This window comes from Ursus americanus, chromosome 36 (genome assembly GCF_024610735.1).
Source record: "Ursus americanus isolate L20-20 chromosome 36, mUrsAme1.1.p, whole genome shotgun sequence".
Lineage (NCBI taxonomy): Eukaryota > Metazoa > Chordata > Mammalia > Carnivora > Ursidae > Ursus > Ursus americanus.
In genome coordinates, this window is record NC_142162.1 from 11,809,500 (window position 1) to 11,815,500 (window position 6,001).

Consider the following 6,001-nt stretch of genomic DNA (forward strand, 5'->3'; position numbering starts at 1 on the left):
GGAGGAAGCCAAAAAAGAATTTTCTTACTCGCATGAAAATCTCAGGCCTGGCTCTATATGTTCATATATTTTTCTTTTCTTTTATTTTTATTATGTTCCGTTACCCAGCATATAGTACGTATATTTAAGGCCAATGTCTTCCTTTCTGGAGAGTTCTAATATCAGAGTGCCTTTTTAAGGCAGGTAGCTCCTAACACACATGTGCTCATAACGGCAGGATGGAGGTCAGCTTACATATTTAGAGAGATGTGCGGGCTACAATCATAGATTAATGATTAATTATTTCCAAAATAGCTGAGATAAAAAACAAAGAACAGAGACTCCTTACCATGTTATACCACATGTAATAAGTGACTCCTTACTCCAACAAAGTAAAACTTCTACACACTAAAAACTTAAGAGACGGCTGGTACATGAGCATAATAGGGAAGGAACAGCTCCTCTTAAAATAGTTGCTGAGAGTGTTATCAACTCCAAACACCAGGTTGTCTTTCCAGGTGATGAAAAATGAGGTTGTCACTGATAGTCATAAGAATCTCATAAAATCTTAACCTCTAAACTTAGATTTCTCCTGATTATCCTCATTTTCTTTCATCTCCTACTTTTCTTTCTTGAATATTGAGCATGGGTTCTTTAACACAGTGAGTTGAATAAAAGGATTAAGTATTTTAGTATAGATACCTAATTTGGAGCATTGCATTCGATAAATGATGGGGGGACGCCTGGGTGGCTTAACGTCTGCCTTCAGCTCGGGTCAGTCCTAGGAAGGAGTCCCGTGTTGGGCTCCTTGCTCAGTGGGGAGTCGGCTTCTCTTTCTGCCTGACACTCCCCCTGCTTGTGCTTGCCCTCTTTCTCTCTCTGACAAATAAATAAATAAAATATTTAAAAATAAATAAATAAATAGGGCAATTGGATAGCCAACTGGAAAAAATAAGCTGAACCCCTACCACACTCCTTACACCAGAATAAGTTCCAGTTATGTTGAAGATTTAAATAAAAATAAGTCAAACTACTAGTTCTAGAAAAAAATTATGAGTGAATTTTATTTTATTTTTTTACAGTCTCAAAAGGAGATAGACTTTCCTAAGTATGACATAAACCTCAAATGCCCATACAAGATGAAAACATTGGACTACATAAAACATTTCTAAAATTTTGCATATAAAAATAAAGACAAGGGGTGACCCTGGGTGGCTCAGTCAGTTATACATCTGCCTTTGACTCAGGTCATAATCCCAGAGTTCTGGGATCGAGCCCCGCATCAGGCTCCCTGCTCAGTGGGGAGTCTGCCTGTCCCTTTCCCTCTGCTCCTCCCATCCCCCCCAACTGTGTTCTCTCTCTCGCTCCCAAATAAAGAAATAAAATTTAAAAAAAAGACAAATTACAAGTGAAAATATTTGCTACTAGTATCACAGAAACATGGCTAGGTCTGATATTAAGATCTATACAAATCAATAAAGGAAAGACCAACACCCAAATGACAAAGTGGCAGCTGCGACCATAGCCTGTTTCCTCAAGTTGCTTACTTCTGAACCAAAATCTCAAGCGGGTACCCAGGTCACAAGTCTATATCCTGGATGCAAAAGGGTCTTGGGAATTTTTGCCTCTGACTTTTACATGTTAGGGATAAAAGGGTCATATCATTCAAACGTCCTTTAACACAGAAAGGCTGCTTAAAAGGTGAACGTTCATGACTATGACAAATGTCCACTACCATTCTTTTGCCAGTTTTATTTTAATAGTGGTCAGTAGGAAAATATGGATGCAAATTTAATTTTCATTTTCCATTTACTTGGCAATTCAGCTGCTACTTGGAAATTTGGCTTCTGTTATTCATGTACTCTTTCAGTTTTTCATAAACCGAACAAATATTTATTAAGCACATATTATGTACCTGGCAGTGTCTTCTAGATGCTTGAAATACACTAATGAACAAAACGGAAGAAAATTTCTGCCTCCATAGAACTTACGTTCTGGTGGGATGTCTTCAGTCCCTGTTGGTAATACACATCAGTTTTCTAATTTTTATTCCAAACAAAGAGAGGTTAAAGGGGGTAGAGCAGAATAAGTAGCCTGGTGTTTGTCAGCTTTTCCAAGACAGTTCTATTAGTCGTTCTAGTTTCTAGACACCAGCCTTTTCAAATACATGCAAAAATAAATTCCAAAAAAGCCATTTGCTGTTTGGGATGCTTCCCTCATTGTAGTGAATAAATGAGATTTGATCGTAAGAAATATGTATATTGAATTTAACTATATTCAAAAGAGAATATAATAAGAAGATTCTTTGCTTGCTAAAAGTTCAGAGGACACTAATATTTTCTAAATGCTTTAGAAATGCTGAGAAAATAGAGAATAAAAATTGTATGTGTATTTGCAGGGGATGCCTCTGTATGTTCTTTTTTTTTTTTTTTTAGATTGATTGATTGATTGATTTGAGAGAGAGAGGCCAGGGGAGGGGTGGAGAGGCAGAGGGAGAGAGAATCTCATGCAGACTCCACACTGAGCGTGGAACCTATCTTGGGGCTTGATCGCCAGGACCCAGAGATCACAACATGAGTTGAAACCAAGAGTTGGACACTCAAAGGACTGCACCACCCAGGCACCCTGATTCCTCTTTGTGTTCTATTGGACCCAGTTAGTAATATCTCTTCATCCCTAACTCACATTGACTGAAATCAGAAAAAAGCAATATTTGGTTTAGCAATGATATATAAAGTTATTTTAAAGATACTCCCAGTGGGTGCCTGGCTGGCTCCGTCGGTGGAGCAAGCTACCCTTGATCTCGGGGCTGTAAATTCAAGCCCCATGTTGGGTGAAGAGATTATTTAAAAATTAAAAAAATCTTAAAAAAAAGATACTTCCAAATCATTAATTCATTTAGTAAATACTTTTTCTTCAGAATATTTGAAGGCCTTTTTCCACTGCCCTCTAGCTTCCAGTATTGTTGTTGAACAGTGGACAGAACACCATTTTGAGTGTTAGTCCTTGGTATTTGTCCTGTTTTATATTCTCTCTGGAAGCTTGAAGGTCTTCTCTTTGTCTTCTGTGTGCTCAAATTTCCTGATCACAGGCTTCGGTATAGATCTATTTTTATCCATTGTGGTAGGCTCACGGTGAAACCATTTAATTTGTTAACTCACGTTACTTCAGTTCTGAAAATTTTTCTTAGATTGTTTCATAGACGACTATCCCTATTCCCCCCTCTCAGGCACCTCCCCCCCGTTTTTGGAGCCCTTATTATTTGGATTTTGAATTTCCTGAACTAGTCCTTTCTTTTTGTTCTGCATTCTAGGAAATTTTCTCAACTTTTTCTTCCAATCCTTTTATTAAGCTTATACTCTCCTATTTTCATTTCTAAATGTCTAAATGTCTAAATGTCTCACATAGTGGCTTCTCTTAAGTATCTGATAATCCTTGGTCATCTGCTCATATTTAAGAATAAGGCAACAACCTGCTGAGAGGCAATTCTGAGTCTACAGGTGGGGATTTGTCACTTGTAAACTTACCTTAGAGTAATTTCTTTGGGCTTATAGGTAGGGAACCTTCCACATCAGTATATTCAGGTCTTTCCTTTTGGGTTGACCAGAGTCCATACAGAAGGATCTTCCAATCTCCTCCTTGGAAGTTGTAACCCTGGCTGCCCTGAATCTGGGAGCCAAGTTTGTTAATATATCTGGGGCCTCAGCATCCAATACACAAATGTTCACTTAATTTCCTTACCCCTGAGAGACCTCCTGTTTCATCATCTGCAGAGAATAAGTTTGCAGTATTTTGCCTCAGTAGGAGAGAGGCATTTGTTTGCCTGACTGCATGGAGTTGGGAAGGAATCTGGGGATCTGATTGCTTCTTAAACAGATTGACAACCAATCCTCCTTATAGCATTACCCCCTTTCCTCACGTCACTTTAAGGGGAACCTGAAACTGTCTGGTTATGGGTCTTTGGGCGACACTTCAGTGTGTATAGGTTTGATATTGATTCACGTCATTGCCCCCTTAAGATGTAGTGTTGATAGTCTACCACACCCTTTATCACTCTTCTGCTTTTCCAGTTAACAGTCTTCTCAAATTCTGTTGCCATTGTCTCCTCTTTGGCTTCCCATGGTTTTTATCCTTAAAAGTCATCTTATGACAGGACATGATTAACTTAACATGGGGGTGGAAAAGCGGGAGGAAAGATAGAAGAATCCACGATTTTTAAAAATGGGTGATTATTAAGTACATGGAAGTTCTTAACACTACTGTACTTTTTTTTTAAATAGACTTGACACTTTCTATAATAAAAATATTTTTTAAAAATCCCTTTACTGATTTCTTAGTGTGATATCAGGAGGGAGCAAACTTCAGAACACGTGCTAAACTGTCATCTCTACCTGGAAGTACAGAACCATTCATTTTTCAATAAATATTTATTGAGCCTCCACTATGTACTATGCATTGTGCCAAGATACACACAGGAATATGGAAAAAAGATCATTTATTTTACTTGGTCTACTGTACTGAGTTTTAAAAAATTAAAATCTATGACTATCTAGGTTTGATGTTTCCGAGCGTTTGGCAGTATTTTTTTTTCCTTTTCCGATTCTGAATTTGTTTTGATTTTGGTATAAATGCACACTTCTATGAAATATGAAAGAAGGAATCCTAAAGGGGGAAAAGACATTGAATAGAAGATGGACCATTAGGGGATATCTCCTCAAGTCTGAAAATAGCATTCACACAAGCAGTTTAATGGCTTAAGTAATAAATTACATTAGCAAGGAATAGAGAACTCTTTTTACCTATGAACAGAGCGAAAAGGCAAAATCTGTAACAGGAAATCCTGCAAGGGGTTCTTGCTGGTGATAGAAGAGAATGAGGAGAGTGGACCTTTGATGACTAGTAGAATGTGGCTTATGATAGAGTGGAAAATCTTGGCCTTTAGTTCATCAGTGATGGAAGTACCATGAACTGAAGATAATACTTATAAAACTAATTGTTACATAAAATTGTTCCCTTTAGTCCCAAGAGCTTAGCTGTGGAAAAGAAAGCAAGAATTCCTAGCTGCTCTCCTGTGGAGAAGGGAGCTACAAGGGAGTCCATTACCCATCAAACTTGGTTCTAGTTGGATAATGCTAGGAGGCCACTCACTCCACCTAGGTAGCAACTTGCCACTTAACTTGATTAGCTCTGTTCTCTTTCCTCCTCTTCCTCTTCCTTCTATGAACTTTCTAGAATACTTCCTTCTAAATCATAGGCCAAGTTCAAGTCAATCTCCCAAAGAAGCAAAGCCCATTGCCTTGATTACTTTTCTTTTTGACTGTAAAGTTTTCTCTGGGCAACGCAGGTCTCCCTCATAAAATTATGTGTGTATGTGTTTTTGAGTGTAGAGTGGGGGCTCTTAGAAAGCGGGAACTGAAACTTTGTTGACAGAATTATTGTATCTTCCCAGTGGCAGGCTAAGGTGAATGGGCATGGAAATCAAATATATCAGATTATAACATTCTTGAGGCAGGATGGGTGTGAGATTCTCTGTTCCTCACAGCATTCAGCACCAACCTATCTGTCTATTTTGCAAGGTCAGCAAAGGCACAGAAATAAGTTGTAAGTGACACAAAATTGTGGTTTTTATATGCTTTTTGTCTTCCATATATATCAGGAATATTACAGGAAATCCATTGTTAGGATTAATATTCCTGTATTAAAAATGATACATGCAAAGACGACATCACAGCATGAAAAACTGATTCATGTTATAATGTCAAATGATTGATAGATTTAATTCCAGCTTCCTTTTTTGAGTGTCTACTATGTATTCAGTCCCATGTTAGGTGCATGGTACAGACAGATGCATGGCAATCCTATTGCTCAAGGAGTAAATAATCTAAGGAGCAAATAAACTACAAAACAGTATGGGCCAAAACAGATGTGAAAAACTTCACCAGTCCTTCAAAGGAGTGAAGGAGCCCTGAGGATTTGGCCAGATAGCTATTTCTTCCTCCGAATTAGTCATATGAGAAAGAGG